At 36.8% G+C, this 17,931-nt stretch overlaps 1 pseudogene; it reads left to right on the top strand.

Moving 5' to 3' along the window:
* Nucleotides 1-2,277: 2,277 nt before the first annotated feature.
* Nucleotides 2,278-3,150, top strand: LOC140516613 (olfactory receptor 4P4-like; annotated as a pseudogene).
* The last annotated feature ends 14,781 nt before the right edge of the window (nt 3,151-17,931 follow it).

Genomic DNA, 17,931 nt, shown 5'->3' with positions numbered 1-17,931 from the left:
ACTTAATCAAAAGGCTGCACCCAAGCACCTAGAAGGCCGTGTGTGGACTCAAAGCTGCAGGTTTCTCTCCACCACTGAACAAGGTTAAGTGACTTGTCAGAGTCATACAGCTAATAAGTGTCTGAAGATGAATTCCAAACCAGGTACATACGTCTTCCCGCATCCAGGCCTGGAATTCTATCCACTGTGCCACCTCACTGTCCCAATGTACCTTACAGCTCTACATCTTAGAACAATATTTCCTTTTCTTAGAAAAGATTTCCTTTTCCTCACACTTGTCAAACACAGCTCTTATGTAGGTAGTTCAGGTTAAGATTCTTTACCTTTGGAGTTTAAATCTGCTCTCAGAGAAGAACAGTACATGTTTTGCATTGCATTGTGTTTTTGGGTAACTATAGGGTTAGCTTAGATGAGCAAAGCTCTGGGAAAATTAATGTATGAAGTAGCTGAAATTATTGTTCTTTCCTCTTGGGTCATTCTCCATCCATTGTTGTTGTTGAATGTTACAATTTACTTATTTGAGTTAAAATCAAGAGTAAAGGAACATTCCTATCGGGACTACTGGGGGAAAATAAATATATAGATGTATAGATGGATGGATAGATAGATTATGGACAGATGAATGGATAGATTAAGAGATAAGAATGATATATTAATGAATCTATGAAAATACAATGGAAGGATGGATAGATTAAAATGTACTAAAGATAGAGATATGGTATAGATAGATTAACTAACAAACATAAAGGACTGGGATCAATACTAACTCCAAAGAACAGATGATAAAACAGATGCCTCCCTTCTCTCTGCAGAAAAGTGTCACACTAGAAATAGTGAATATGGTTGATTCAGCTTGATTATTTTCCACAAGTAGTGCTTCTGTGGTTTTTCCCATCCCCACCTTCAAATCATAAGAAACAAGAATAATAAGAAATACTTTCATCCTTTTTGGAAGAGAGCACTGGTCCTACATATCTAATTAATCTACTGAATCATTCATTGGATCAATCAAGGTCAGCTCATCTGTGTTTTATTTTATTTTTTAGTAATAATATTTAAACAGTGATAAAGCTTTTTTTAGATTAGATAGGATTCATGTTAGGATGCCTGTTAAAATACCTTATTTATGTACATGACAATGTTTTCTTAATTTACAATGCAGATCTGGCCAGGAGGGGGATAGGAAATTTTTTTTTTCCATAGTGAGAGAGATGGAAAACAGTGAATTGAGAACTGCCTGTGACTGAACATTGACGTGAATCGATAAATTTAAAAAGAAAACAAATTGAGGTAATTGCAAAAGTTAAAAGTTAGCTACAGAAGAAAGAGAAGCATAAGATTTAACCCACTTGATCTGAAAAATTTAAATTATAGAACATAGAATCGTTCTTCACGAAGGAGAAAAACCTGAAAATCACTATGATTTAATTTTCTCAAAGTTATGTTTGGAGAATCCATATTCAATCAGGTTTGGTGAAGCTAGAAAGCTCTGGCCAACATGGTAAACTCTACAAAAGGATCAGCCGTACTGTGTTTGAGAAGGTTTAGGATAAGTTGTGTTGATGCTATGGTGATAGATCATTTTCAGCCACAGTAACAGAGAATTTTGTCTTCTTAAGTGAAGAAAAATTGCTGCTCAAAAAGTTTGCAAAGATACGCAAAGAACTATGGGATACCATTATTATTATTTTGAAGAAGACTTTGCTTTACTTTTATGCTTCTCTCCTCCTCCTCCTCTTCCTTGCCTCCCTTATCCAATACCAAATATCATGACTTGATTGGTTTGCTTGTTTTGACTGGACTTTGCTTGTCATTTGCACCATCCCATCACAGAAAAAAATGTAGGTAGGGTTACTTACCCTTATAATAATAATTTTATATTATGACAATTAACTATGCTATTCCTTATTAAAATTTTATATATAAATAGATAGATAGAGTATAGAGATATATAGGTAATTATTTAAGATATATTTATATTATTTTAAGTTATGACCTTGAAAGTGTAGATGCAAATGGATTTATTTCCCTTGTAAAAGTATTAGTAAACAGATATTTATTTAATTTATTTTTAATTATGTGACTTAAAATTGGGCACTTTAGTTTAAAACTTTACAATCAGTGTGACAATTTAAACAATCTTATATGTTTTAAAATTATCTCAAAGAGGGTTTTATGCACTATAAATACAACTGATACCAATGATGATTTGTCCTATTCCACACAATTTCAGATTAATTAATAATCTACTTTATATTTGTCACCTCCTCTAACTACATGAAAAATCAGAACAATGTCACAGAATTTGTTCTCTTGGGACTTTTCATGACCAAAGAGATGAGGACAATATATTTTGGATTTTTCTTGCTCTGTTATTTTACAATCTTCCTTGGTAACTTCATCATCTTCATCACTACCACAGGTAGCCATCTGAGTCAGCAACCCATGTACTATTTTTTTGTGTCACTTGGCCCTCACAGATCCCGCCTATACTTCCACCATCATTCCTACACTGATCAGAGATTTAGCTGCAGAAAGCAAAAACATCTCATTTTCAGCTTTTTGCTGCTCACTGCCTGGGAGGTGTTGAATGGCCTTTGATCGCTGTGTTGCCATCTGTAAACCTTTGCACTACACAGTCCTTGGGAACCGGTGCCAGTGTAATATGCTGATATTGACTTCTTGTACAGTGACCTTTTGACATTCCATTGCCCAGATATTCATGATCCGTTGGTTACCTTTCTGTGGCCGTAATCAGACTGACCACTGCATATGTGATGCGAAGCCCCTCCTGAAGCTGATCTGCACCTACATGCATGTTGTTAATATCTTCGTCATTGCTAACACTGCCATGGTTTGCTTGGTTGGTTATCTTATCCTTGCACAGTCATAATGTATAATCTTCATATGCACTTGAGAGAGGGTAGGCGCAGAGCTCTCTCCACCTTTGACTCCCACATTATGGTTGTAGTCCTGTTCTTTCTGCCCTTTGTCTATACCTACACAACACCTCCCAGGGACAACAATAGTGAGATAGAATGCTCTGTGTTATATGCTGTGATTGCATCCATGCTGTAAACTTTTATCTACACTCTAAGAAATACAGAAATGAAGAATGCTCTGCACAAGCTCTGGTACCGCCAAATATAATGGAATCAAAATAAAACATGTAGCAATCAACTCGGTGTCAAAATCTGTTTTCAAGTTTCCCACTTTTCTGGCATGAGCAGTACTTAACAATGATCCCAATGAAGACCGTTAAAAACCTGTGGATTCATCTTGTCTGAATTATTAATGTTTGCATAACCCAGTAGCAAGAACAAGTGTGTGTGTATATACTTGTGTATGTTTATATGTTTGTATGTATATATGCATACACTCTAACATATATACACATAAATAGACTCAGTTTATACAAATTAAATATTTATTGTATTAAGTAAATAATATCTCAAGTTGGCAAGTATAAAAGAAACTGACATCTAATTTCTTGTTAACCTGTGAAACCCTTTAAGGTTTAAAGTGAATTGATACTATATGAGATAATAAAATTATTAAATGTGGGCAAAAACAATTGAATCTTTGAGTACTCTGTGAGAATGACCATGATGGCAGTGGGAAATGGGTTTGTAATCATAATTTAATAACCATAGAGGAAGTAGGGACACATAGCACAGAAATACAGAGGCAAATAATGAAAGGCATACTGAATCAGACAGAATGGAAACATGGGATTGGATGCTGAAGGAAAGCAAGTAGCAATGTGGGAGATGGTGGTTAAGGAGAGAGGCATCCAAGTCTGAACAAGTTCTAAAGTGTTCCATAGTATCTACTTCAGCTGCCCTCATGGCTTTTGAAACAAATTGTTTTTAGCAGTCTCTTCTGAGTGGAAGTGTTCCCATACTTGGAATAGATACCCCTAACCCCATCTCATGCATGAGCTTGAGTCAATTCAGGTACCTTCAACCTGGTTTAGCCTGTCTACTAATAGTTTTACTGGCATGCAGCCACTTCTCATGGTATAAGTTCTTGGAGCCACAGGTGAGAATGGCAAAGGTGAATGAGTAGCTCTGAAAAGGGTCTAGTTTTCCTATAATTCACCATATACCCTATTGGCTACTTATAAACTTACTATACTGTCAAGAAGAGAGAGGTATTCAGGGACACCAGAAGAAGATACAATTTTAAAACTTAAGGAAATCAAATTAAAATGACATAATGGCAAGTATGAGGGTTAATATGTGTCATATATGGCAAGTCCTGGAGAAGGTTTTGTAAAATCAAAACAAATGTCAGAGATTAAAATTGTGATGCATAACTGGAGGTTATTTTCCTGCACCAAGATGACTGTCTTCTTGTGACTCAGTGTAAATGTCTTACAGAAGAGAATTGACATTGCATCTGGAGTCCTATGGAAATTTGAAAACGATATATAGTGGGAGATGGATGTTTTGCTTTGGGGATTTTGCTGAAGAGAAGGACCTCTTGTTTCCCTAGATGGGACTCTGAGTAGCCATTTGTCAAGAACCCCCCAACTATTCAGATGTTGGTGCTTCCCCATTCGATATATTATTTGTCAGATAGTTGGAGCCCTGTCTGTTGATCTTTGTACTAATTTCTCTGCCTGCATTTTTTCAGTTTGTATCTTCTCCACGTTCAACTTGTTGACTTTTACTCTCAACCAGTGATATGTGTAATTATAGAAGGATTGCTAATTGCTAATTCCTTTGATGCTATCTTTCCTTTATAAAGCAGATCGACGAATCTGTGCCTGTAGGTCATCCTGAGAATGTTGGATGCTTGCTAATCCACCACTACATCACAAAAGATTGAGAACTGAAAAGGGAGAACTTGAAAGAATGAAAAGAGCCACCACCATCACCATTATCAACACCCGATCTTACCCTAGACAAGTTATAAAAGGAAATGCAGTATTCTGACTTTATGAGCTATCAGAACCCACTGCTTTCTGATTTGTTCTATTTTTTAGATAGATTCAAAGATAGGCATAGCTTTTCTTAAATTTCTTTTCTTTCTCTTTTCTCTTTCAGAGACACCCATTATCAAAAAAAAAAACCCAAATAGAACACTAAGAAAGAGAAAAATTGAATACCAAAGTCAGAGAAAGAAATCTAACATTGCATGCAACATTTAACACCCATGGATACTAAATTCCATAAAAAAGAGGAAAGTGCGCTCTCTTCTTTGGATCTAAGCCTGTACTTTCTAATTTCACAACATTCAGTTTCAATGCTTGTAGTTTGATGTTCCTTCCATATAGATTATTATTATAATCACTACGAATACTATTTTCCTGTTGTTGCTGTTGCTGCTACTGCTTTGTTGTTGTTGGAAGAAGAAAGTGGAAGGGAAGGTGGAGGAGGAGGAGAAAGGAGAACAAGAGAAGGAAAAGGAGGAAACTTTTCCAGAAAATGATAAATTTACTTAAAACAAAACAAAAATACCATTTTACTCTTTACTGACTGCAGTAAAAATGAATGCTTTATCACTGCCTTATGCCTATTGCCTGGCAATATATTTCTCTTTACAAGGAAAGAGAAAGAAACATTTTGGCATAATTTGGTTTGAATATGTTGACACTTTCCCAAAAGCAACATCATGAGCCTCTCTGGGAAATATTGGCTAGTAGGCCAACTTAAAGAACAAGGTATGGCACAACCAGCCATATAAAGAGTGACAACTGTCTCATGGGGAAACAATTTCAGTCTTTATAGTCACCATGTCAACACCCATTGCCCATTTTCTACCCATAGAAACGTTTTTAACAATCATAGGATGATGGAATATATTCTGAATGAAACTTTTGCATAGATAATAAATTTCTTTCAAAAAAATCTACCATCAATTAAATTTCCTTCTGACTCATTTTGCTTTTTTAAAGATTATTTGTAAATATTATTATGCTATACCTGTGTATATAACACAAGGGCATTCTTTAGGTCACTCTGAAGAACTTTGTAATAAATTGTGAGACAGGGGCAGAGCAAAGATGGTGGAGTGAGAGCAATTAGTCACCTAAGCTCATAGACAAACTCTTTCCAATACATCTACAAAAAGAATCTGATGAAATTTTGGAGGTGCAGAATCTAATAGGAGACATACTGTGATAGATTCACAGATCAGGACAGACTGCAAGGTCGATGGAAAGGATCTGTTCCTCGGGGCATGAGCCCACAGCATCACACAGCCCTGCGCATCCACTACCGCTGAGCAAGACATCCTGGGGTGGCCTGAGACAGCTGCAGCATAGCAGAACTGCGGAGTGGCAGCCCAGGGTGGGAGACAAGCAGAACTGAGCGAGTGAGAGTCGTTGAGCAACAGGTTTCAGTTGAATCAGCTCCTGAGACTATCAGTCCGCAAATTAAACATCTGTAAGTCACCTACATGAATTTCTGGGAGCCAAAATGGTGGAATGATCGGTAAATGCTCTCTCGCCCTCCCCGTGTTGACCTCTGAAAGAACCATAAAATACTTCCACAGAAAAATCCTGAATCAGTGGGATCAGCTGATGGGGAAAACAGTCTTGTATAACCTGAGGCTAGGAAAATACCTAAGAGGGATTACTCTTAGTGTGGTAGAGGTGAACCAGAAGTACAGGAGCCCCGGGAGGGCAGGAATGTTTCAGTAGGACCCAAGCATGCCTCAGAGCTTCAGGGGAAATGGGAAGACATTAGAGCAGCCAGGATCACCCAACACTGAGTTTGCCTTTGATCTAGCACAGCTGAGATCTCCTGTGAGCACCCCACCCCTCCCCCACACTTAACAAGCTAGCCTCAGTACTGATTCTTGGAAACACACACAAAAAAGAAGAAAAGGCACCTGCCCTTACCCTTTTCACACCAGTCAAATCAACTCCAGATTCTCCAGCTTCTAACTGAAAGAACCAGAGGCCACAGCACACAAATCCTCACTATCATGAGCAAGAAGAAAAAAAGAAAGCAGAAAAAACATAGAATATTTCTTTGGGGTCAAGGACCAAAACACAATTACCAAAGAGGTCAGTGTTGAGACTGTACTCCCATCTGAAACTTCAGAAGAGTCTATGAACTGCTCACAAGCACAAACAGCTCTCCTGAAACAGCTGAAGAAGGAAACAGAAGAAAAACTGGCCAATGATTTTAAACGTGTGAATAAAGAATTCCTTGAAGAGAACAAGCCTTTAGAAAGGAAAATTGAATAAATGGAAAAGGAAGCACAAAACCTAACTGGGAAAACTGGACAAATGGGAAAAGGAGTACAAAAATTAACTGGAGAAAATAATTCATTAAAAGGAATAATTGAACACATGGAAAAGGAGATGCAAAAGTTAACTGAATAAAACAATTTGGTAAAAATTAGAATTGGGCAAGTGGGAACTAGTGATTCTATGAGATATTAAGAATCAGTCAAAATCTAAAGAATGGAAAGGTAAAAGAAAATGCAAAGTATCTAATTGGAAAAACAACTGACCTGGAAAATTGACCCAAGAGAGAAAATTTAAGAATCATAGGCCAACCAGAAAGCCATGATGAATAAAAGAGTCTGGAAAATATCTTCCAAGAAACCATCAAGGAAAACTGTCCAGAAGTGCTAGATCCAGAGGAAAAAATAGTCATCGAAAGAATCCACTGTTCGCCACCCAAAAGGGATCCCAAACTAAAAATACCCAGAAATATTTTTGCAAAATTCCAAAACTATCAAGTGAAGGAGAAAATACTACAGGCAGCAGAAAGAAACCATTCAAATATTGAGGAACTACAGTCTGGAGCACGCAGGACCTAGTAGTTTCTACATTAAAAGATCAAAGGAAGTGTAATATTATATACTGCAAGACAAAGGAGCTGAGACTACAACCAAGGATCAATAATCCAGCAAAGTTCAGCATAACATTTGAGGGAAGGAGATGGACATTCAATGAAATAAGGAATTTTCAGATCTTCCTGACAAAAAAGTACAGAACTCAATAGAAAATTTGATCTTCAAATGCAGATCTCAAGAGAGACTTTTAGGTAAACAGGGAAAAAGAAAAACTTGTTACTCAATTTGGCAATAATGTTTACCTCCCTATAAGAGATGATACTTGTCAATCTTGAGAATTGTACATCCATTATGAAATATAAAAGGCATATACATAGAGGGAACACATATAAAGTAAATGAGGGGCCCAAAGGGCTACAAAAATGTGCATGCCTTTTGACCCAGCATTATCACTACTGGGACTGTAACCTCAAGAGGTCATAAAAATGGGAAAGAGTCCCACATGTACAAAAATATTTATAGCAGCACTTTTTGTAGTTGCCAAAAACTGGAAATCAAGGGGATGCCCATCAATTGGGGAATGGCTGAATAAGTTGTGGTATTTCAGTTGTGGTAGTTTTTTCAGCTCTGGTCTTTTCATCAAGAATGCTTCAAAGTCCTCTATTTCATTAAAAGACCAATTTTTCCCCTGAAGTATTATACTCAGTTTTGCTGGGTAGGTGATTCTTGGTTTTAGTCCTAGGTCCTTTGACTTCTGGAATATCCTATTCCATGTCCCCTTCGATCCCTTAATGTAGAAGCTTCTAGATCTTGTGTTATCCTGATTGTATTTCCACAATACTTGAATTGATTCTTTCTAGCTGCTTAAAATATTGTCTCCTTGACCAGGGAACTCTGAAATTTGGCCACAATGTTCCTAGGAGTTTCTCTTTTTGTATCTCTTTCAGGAGGTGATCGGTGGATTCTTTCAATATTTATTTTGCCCCCTGGTTCTAGAATCTCAGGGCAGTTTTCCTTGATAATTTCATGCAAGATGATGTTTAGGGTCTTTTTTTGATCAAGGCTTTCAGGTAGTCTCATAACTTTTAAATTGTCTCTCCTGGATCTATTTTCCAGGTCAGTTGTTTTTCCAATGAGATATTTCACATTATCTTCCATTTTTTTCATTCTTTTGGTTTTGTTTTGTGATTTCTTGGTTTCTCATAAAGTCATTAGCCTCCATCTGTTCCATTCTAGTTTTGAAAGAACTATTTTCTTCAGTGAGCTTTTGAATTTCCTTTTCCATTTGGCTAATTCTGCTTTTGAAAGCATTCTTCTCCTCATTGGCTTTTTGAACCTCTTTTGCTAATTGAATTAGCCTATTTTTCAAGGTGTTATTTTCTTCAGCATTTTTTTGGGTCTCCTTTAGCAGGGTGCTGACCTGCTGGTCATGCTTTACCTGCATGTCTCTCATTTCTCTTCCCAGCTTTTCCTCCACCTCTCTAACTTGATTTTCAAAATTCTTTTTGAGCTCTTCCATGGCCTGAGCCCGTTGAGTGGGCTGGGATACAGAAGCCTTGACTTCTGTGTCTTTCCCTGATGGTAAGCATTGTTCTTCCTCATCAGAAAGGAAGGGAGGAAATGCCTGTTCACCGAGAAAGTAACCTTCTATAGTCTCATTTCTTTTCCCTTTTCTGGGCATTTTCCCAGACAGTGACTTGACTTCTGAATATTCTCTTCACACCCACTTTGCCTCCAGATCCTCCCAGCTAGCACTTGTGGTCTGAGATTCAAATGCTGCTTCCCAGCCTCAGGACTTTGGGCAGGGGCGGGGCTGCTATTCAGTGTGAGATCAAGTTCAAGTTCTCAGGTGGGGGCAGGGCCGCCTCTCAGGCTCAGTTCCCTCAGGGGGTTTATGCAGAAACCTTCAACAATGGATCCGAGCTCCTGCCTGCTTGGGGAGCCCCCGGCTGCTCCCACCTCTGCTGTTGCCTCCCGAGGTGACCTGAGTTATGGGGGCACCCCACTCCCCTCTCAACCCGTCAAAGAGACCCTCTCACAGACCCCCGTCACCTGTGGGTGGAGGGACCTGCGCTGCTGCTGGAGATTCTGTCCCTGAATCCCACTTGAATCTGCTTCTCTCTGTGCTGTGCTGCTGAGGCAGGGCTGGGCTCGGCTTCATGTCCGCAGCGCGAAGGACCTTTTGCAAGAAGTTTTCAGGCTCTCTGGAACAGAAATCTCCTCCACTCCACCTTTCTGTGGCCTCTGCTGCTCCAAAATTCGCCGGGAGTTCTTTTTACAGATGTTCTATGGTCTGTGGTTTCGGAGCTATGTGTATGTGCGTCTTTCTACTCCACCATCTTGGCTGCGCCCCTGTTATGTGATTTCTTCTATTTATTTTAGTTCGTCTACACAGCATGACTATAGTGAAAGCGTATTCAAGAGAAAAGTGTATGTAAATCCTATATAGAATTGTATGGCCTCTTGGAAAGGGAGGAGGGTAGTGAGGAGTAGGTGGAGGGTAAAAATCTAAGTATTTTGGTAGTGATTGTAGAGCATTAAAAAAATAAACAAATTTTAAAAAATAAAGTAAATGAGGGGATGATAAAAATGTGATTTAAGCATGCCAAGGATTGTAACAGGAGATGTGAAAAGAAGGAAGCAGAAAATGGTCAATTACATCACAGGAAGAAGTACGAAATTATATTAGAGTAGAGGGAAGGAGGGGAGGGAGATGAGCATTGTTTGAGAGGTACTCTAATCTGATTTGGTTAAAGGAGGGAACATTAAACTTAATTAAGTATATAAACCTAACTATCTCTAGAGGCAGTAGGAGGGGAAGGGGGAAGAAAGGGGAGGGGAAGCTAAAAGGGACGGAAGAAATAGTAAAGTTAAAGGGGAGTAAAAGAGAGGGAGGCTAATAGAAGGAAGGGAAGGCTGCATGAGGTGGTAGTCAAAAGTGAAAACTCTATTGGGGAGGGAAAGGGAATAAGAATGTATGTATGAAACCTATATAAAATTGTATGCTGTCTCAGGGAGAAGAGGGGGAGGGAGGGGAAAAATTTTATGGTAGCGATTTTAGAATACTGAAAATAAATAAAATTAATTAAAAAGAAAAAAAATAAATAAACTGTGAGACACATGCCATCACCAGTGATAAAGCAGTCATTTGTATTTCTGCAGCCAAGGGAGACCTAGGAGACATGGGAGACACTGGCAAAGGACCGCCTAGCATGGCATGTATCCATTACATTAGGTACTGTGCTCTTTGACCAAAGCAATCTTTCAGTAAGTCAAAAGAAGTATATGGTAAAATTTAGATGCATATCCACTCCAAATATTCGTATGGACTATTTTTGTCTGACCTGTGATAGAATATTTTGAGTTTCTCTGATCAGCTATAATTAGGCACACTGTGCCTTGACCTCAGCAGAGTGATGTAATTTTATTCCTCATCAAGCATGAAGAAAAACAACTAACCAAACAACCACCTGCATATAATTTCAGCCATATAATGCAGTTAACATACCACTACAGAAATGTTATATCTTCTTTAAGAGTTCAGCTTCAATACTTTGACATCTGTGGAGTTAAATAGTCATTAAGAGTATACCCAATTATTAGCCTATCTGCATTGTCACTCAAAGTTCATTTGACCCTTGTATATAGATTTGGAAAATACCCTCAAAATGTTAAAAGCCTTGCAAGAGTTGACTATTTCAATCAAAAGTAGAGATTGTATGCCAACATTCTTTCAAACTGAGAGATTTTTGACTTTTTCATATCTGACTAAATTCAAATTTAATAATATTTTGTAGAGATAAAATTATGACTTCAAATCTGAGAATAAAATTGATTACCATTTTTATAATCAATGCAGATAGCATTGGGTTAATAAACACTCTTCTCCTTACTTTCTAATTTCAATGTATTCTTTTTAGTTTACTAACTTGTTCCTATGATTTTGGGGGAAAATGTGTTGGCAATTATGAAGTAAAGTGAATAATTCATGTCACTCTGTTTTAGAAGTTGTCACTACCCTTCCTTAGGGACCTAGGTAACACTTAGAGAAAAAAGGAGATATAAAATATCTATAGTTATAGAACTGGATCCATAAAATCCCTCAGCCTTCAATGAGATGAATAATCTAATATTATCATAAAGATTTTAAGATTTAAGAGGGAGCACATTAGAGACTGAGTTCCTCTACATTTCACATTGTGTTTAGTAAAGATAGAAACAAACTGTCTCACAGAAAAGGGGAGGACTTCTTGGCTTTGGTTTCCACAACTATAAAATGGAAATAATAATAGAACATACTATTAAGCTCTTGGGAGATTTAAATGAGTTAGTATTTGTAAAAAGCACTTAGTATTGGTCCTGCTACAGAATAGGTGATATGTATATCCTTATTCATTTCTTTTTATACTTTCTTATGGAATTGAATCATGATATTTCTTATGTGTTACCTGGGGAGTGATTAAAAGCTGGCCAATTAATCAGAGATAAATGGTTTTGCAATTATCTTTAATTTTTTATTATCTTCAATGCTTATATTTTTATTCTGAACCCTTTATTTTACTCAACATCAGTTCATGCAAAATACTGTTTGATTTTCTGAATTAGTAGGATAATATTGCACAGAAAAAAGGGTGTTATTGTCAAAAGTAACAGGAAGATTGAAGATCATGAGGGGTAAGAAAAGTAATTTGGCAATTGGGAGGCCAAAGAAAATCTTGGAAGCCAGATTTCACAAGCTCTAGAAACAGATTGCGCTAACGGCCTCCTGCCAAATGCACACTCAGACATTGAGGGGAAATCCAGATCTATACTTTGTGTGTGTGTGTGTGTGTGTGTGTGTGAATTTTTCGTGTGCTTTATTTGTTCTGTTAATTCACATACCATAATTTATTCAGCCTTTCCTCTATCAATGTGCACTCATTCTGAATACAGTTCTTTTCCACCACAAAAATAGTGCTGCTGGGAATATTTTGGTTTACATGAGACCTTTAGATTAAATAATAATAGCTAACCTTCTTGTAGCTCTTTGAGGTTTACAAAGTGCTTTATGTATGTTAAATTTATTTTATCCTCACAGCTCTGTGAAGTAGATGCTGTTTTTATCCTTATTTTACAAGTAAGCAAACTGAGTCAGGTTAAGTGACTTGCCCAGAGTTACACAGAAAGTAAATGTTTGAAGCAGTCTTTGAACTCAGGTTTTCCTGATTTCAGATTTAACCTTCTATCTGCTGTCTCACTTCCTTCTCTCTGGAGTATCTACTTAGGAATGAAATCTCTGGGTCAAAGGATACAAAAGCTTTAGTCATTTTCTTGAATAATCCCAAATGATTTTTTCCAGAATGGGCAGACCAATTCACAGATCCACAAACAGAGAATTAATGTGCCTGTTTCCACACAACACTTCCAGCATTTTACAATTAACATTGGTATTATGTAGCTGGTATTTATGTAGGACTCTACTGTTTGCAAAGCATTTAAAATATTTATTTTATTCTAGCAACAATGCTGGGATGCGGGTGTTATCAGTATGATTCTCATTTTATAGAGGAGAAAACTTAGACAGGCAGAAGTCAAGTGACTTGCCCAGGGTCACACAGTTAGTGTCTGAGGCTGGATTTGCACTCAGGTCTTCCTGAGTGTAAATACGGCACTCTATCCTTTGTGCCACCTGGTCATATAAATGTTAATTGCTTTAAATGTGTTCTTCGTTTTTTTAATTATTATTATTTTTTTAACGTTTGACAATCACTGCCATACAATTGAGATTTTATCCCCCCCACACCTACTCCCCACTACCCCCTCCTTCCCCACGACTGCATGCAATTCTGTATAGGTTCTACATATACTTTCCTATTGAGTACATTTTCACTATAGTCATGCTATGTAGTCGGACTAAAATAAATGGAAGAAATCATATAACAAATCAAAACATGATCACAAAAACATAGACATACACAAACATGATCTGCTACATTCTGCGAATGACTTCCATATTTCTTTCTCTGAGTGTGGAAGGCATTTTGCCTTAGAAAACCACCACTGGGATTTTTTTTTAAGAAGTTCTTGAGTTATTACAAAATTGCAAGTCTACCAGAAAAAACTCTCGCACACTGTGGTCATTGCTGCCCACAAAGTTCTCCTGGTTCTGCTCCTTTCACTCAGCATCAGGTCATATAAGTCCTTCCAGACCTCTCTGAAGTCTTCTTGTTCATCATTTCTTATGGCACAATAGTATTCCATTACATTCGCATACCATAATTTATTCAGCCATTCCCCAACTGATGGACATCCCCTTGACTTCCAGTTTTTGGCAATTACAAACAGTGCTGCTATAAATATTTTTGTACATGTTGGACCCTTTCCCATTTTTATGATCTCTTGGGGATACAGTCCTAGTAGCGATATTGCTGGGTCAAAGGGTATGCACATTTTTGTAGCCCTTTGGGCATAGCTCCAAATTGCTCTCCAGAATGGTTGGATGCGTTCGCAGCTCCACCAACAATGAATTAGTGTTCCAACTCTCCCACATCCTCTCCAGCATTTATCATTTTCTTGTTCTGTCATGTTTTCCAATCTTATAGGTGTGATGTGGTACCTCAGAGTTGTTTTGATTTGCATCTCTCTAATCGATAGTGATTTAGAGCATTTTTTCATATGATTATAGATATCTTTAATTTCTTCTTCCGAAAATTGCCTGTTCATATCCTTTGACCATTTATCATTTGGGGAATGACTTGCATAATTATACATTTGAGTCAGTTCTCTATATATTCTAGAAATGAGGCCTTTATCCCCGAGCTTAGCTGTAAAAATTCTTTCCCAATTTAGTACATCCCTCCGGATTTTGGTTGCATTGGGTTTGGTTGTGCAAAAACTTCTCAGTTTAATGTAATCAAAATTATCCATTTTGCATTTCATAATGCTTTCTATCTCTTCTTTAGTAAAAAATTCTTCCCTTCTCCATAAATCTGATAAATACACTATTCCTTGCTTCTCCAGTTTATTCATGGTATCAATCTTTATACCTAAATCATGTACCCATTTGGACTTTATTCTTGTGTACGGTGTCAGGTATGGGTCTATGCCTAATTTCCACCACACTGTTATCCAGTTTTCCCAGCAATTTTTGTCAAACAGTGGGTTCTTATCCCAGAAGCTGGGGTCCTTGGGTTTATCAAACAGAAGGTTGCTATATTCCTTGCCTACTGTGTCTTGAGTGCCAAGTCTATTCCACTTGTCTACCTCTCTGTTTCTTAGCCAATACCAAGGGGTTTTGATAATTGCTGCTTTATAGTACAATGTGAGGTCTGGTAGCGCCAGGCCACCTTCCCAAGCATTTCTTTTCATTAGTCCCTTTGATATTCTGGACCTTTTGTTTTTCCAAATGAATTTTGATATTATTTTATCCAGCTCTAGAAAATAATTGTCTGATAGTTTAATTGGTATGGCACTAAATAAGCAAATTAATTTAGGTAGAATTGTCATTTTTATTATATTAGCACGGCCTGCCCATGAGCAACTAATGTTTTTCCACTTACTTAAATCTGACTTTATTTGTGCAAAAAGTGTCTTGTAATTGTGTTCATATAATCCCTGGGTTTGTTTTGGCAGGTAAACTCCTAAGTATTTTGTACTGTCTACCCTAGCTTTAAATGGGATTTCTCTTTCTATCTCTTGCTGTTGGACTTTGTTGCTAACATATAGGAATGCAGAAGATTTGTGTGGGTTTATTTTGTAACCTGCAACTTTGCCAAAGTTGTTTATTATTTCAAGTAATTTTTTACTTGAATCTCTGGGATTCTCTAAGTAAATCATCATATCATCTGCAAAGAGTGATAACTTAGTTTCTTCTTTGGCTATTCTTATTCCTTCAATATCTTTATCTTGTCTAATTGCTACAGCTAACATTTCTAGTACCATATTGAATAATAGTGGTGCTAATGGACATCCTTGTTTCACTCCTGATCTTATTGGGAATGCATCTAGCTTATCCCCATTGCATATAATGCTTGCTGAAGGTTTTAGATATTATATGCTTATTATTTTATGGAAAGTTCCCTTTATTCCTACGTTCTCCAGTGTCTTTAGTAGGAATGGGTGTTGTATTTTGTCAAAAGCTTTTTCTGCATCTATTGAGATAATCATGTGGTTTTTGTTAACTTTGTTGTTGATGTGGTCGATAATGCTTATACTTTTTTTTAAAAAAAAAACTAATATCTATCAACTTACAGAATCTATCTATGGACATATGGACATTGCAGGTTCCTTCTATGTTACTGTTACAAGAATGGGTTCAACTGAGCTATAAAGGTGAAGGGGTTTAATACGTTTTTTATTTATTTTTTAAAGCTTCTTGTTTTAGTTTTTTTAAATTAATTTTATTTGTTTTCAATATTCTACAATCACTGCCACATAACTTAGACTTTTTTCCCTCCCTCGTCTCTCCCTCCTAGAGATAGCATGGAATTTTATATAGTTTCCACACATATATTCTTATTAAATACATTTTCACCATAGTCATGTTGTGTAGAAGAAGTAAAATGAATGGGAGAAATCATATAACAAACCAAAACGTAATACACACACACAAAAATAAATCTGCTACATTCTGCGATTGAATTCCATAGTTCTTTCTCTGGATGTGGAAGGCATTTGGCCTTAAAAGTCCACTGAGAATTGTTGAAGTCTGTGCATTGCAATGAAGTACTAAGTCTACCAGAAAAAAACTCTCACACACTGTGGTCGTTGTTGTGCACAAAGTTCTCCTGGTTCTACTCCTTTCGCTCAGTATCAGATCGTATAAGTCTTTCCAGACCTCTCTGAAGTCTTCCTGTTCATCATTTCTCATAGCACAATAGTATTACATTTCTTTCATATACCATAATTTATTCAGCCATTCCTCAATTGATGGGCATACTCTTCATTTCCTGTTTTTGGCCACCACAAAGAGTGCTGCTATAAATACTTTCGTACATGTGGGACCCTTTCCCATTTTTATGATTTCTTGGAGATACAATCCTAGAAGCGATATTGATGGTTCAAATGGTCTGTATATTTTTGCAGCCCTTTGGGCATAGTTCTAAATTGCTCTCCACAATTGTTGGATCAGCTCACAGCTCCACCAACAATGAATTAGTGTTCCAACTCTTCCACATCCTATCCAACATATATCATCTTCCTCTTCTTTCAATATGCCAATCTTAGAGTTGTGATGTGGCATCTCGGAGCGGTTTTGGTTTGAATCTCTCTAACCAATAGTGATTTAGAGCATTTTTATATGGCTATAGATATCTTTAATTTCTTCCTCTGAAAACTGCCTGTTCATATCCTTTGACCATTAATCAATTGGGCAATGGCTTGTATTTTCGTATATTTGACTCAGTTCTCTACGTATTTTAGAAATGAGACCTTTATCACAAACACTAGCTGCAAAAATTTTTTCCTGGTTTTCTGCACCCCTCAGAATCTTGGTTGAATTGGGTTTGGTTGTGCAAAAACTTTTCAGTTTAATGTAATCAAAATAATCCACTTTGCACTTCAAAATGCTTTCTATCACTTCTTTGTCAAAAATTCTCTTCTCCATTAATCTGAAAAATACACTATTCTTTGCTCCACCAGTTTGTCCACAGTATAAATCTTTATACCTAGATCATGTACCCATTTAGACTTTATTCTTTTTTTGTGTGTACACAATATAACATTTTATTTTCATCTTTAGTCATAAAAAGACAAATAAGTTTACAGTGAAAGATCATTTAGAGGTGGTAAAGGAAACAAACACATACCAAATATTTTCCCCTCTCTGTTAGTCAAGGATGGGAATTGCAACAAAGAAAATTCAATTTTAATTCAAAAACATAAAAGTTATCTGATGCTGCATTAGACTAGAAAAACATTACAGATTACATCATAGAGGTTCTACCTTCATGTTAAACAATTAAGAAACAAAAGACATAAAATATTGAGAGCTACAGACTAAATTTGTTTGAAAACAAAACAAAACAGGAAATCTAGTACTTTTTTGATTTGATAGCCATATCAACCATAAACAGAAAAAAAAAGCCCTTAAATGTTTTACATTGAAAAAAACCAAGCTTTGGAAACACTCCATCATTTAGCAGGAATTGGGATGACTTTGAGTGTTAAGGTAAAATACATTAGTCTTAGCAGCAG

The sequence above is a fragment of the Notamacropus eugenii genome, chromosome Y, assembly GCF_028372415.1.
Source record: "Notamacropus eugenii isolate mMacEug1 chromosome Y, mMacEug1.pri_v2, whole genome shotgun sequence".
In the NCBI taxonomy this organism is placed as follows: Eukaryota; Metazoa; Chordata; class Mammalia; order Diprotodontia; family Macropodidae; genus Notamacropus; species Notamacropus eugenii.
This window is presented reverse-complemented; position numbering and strand designations above follow the sequence as displayed.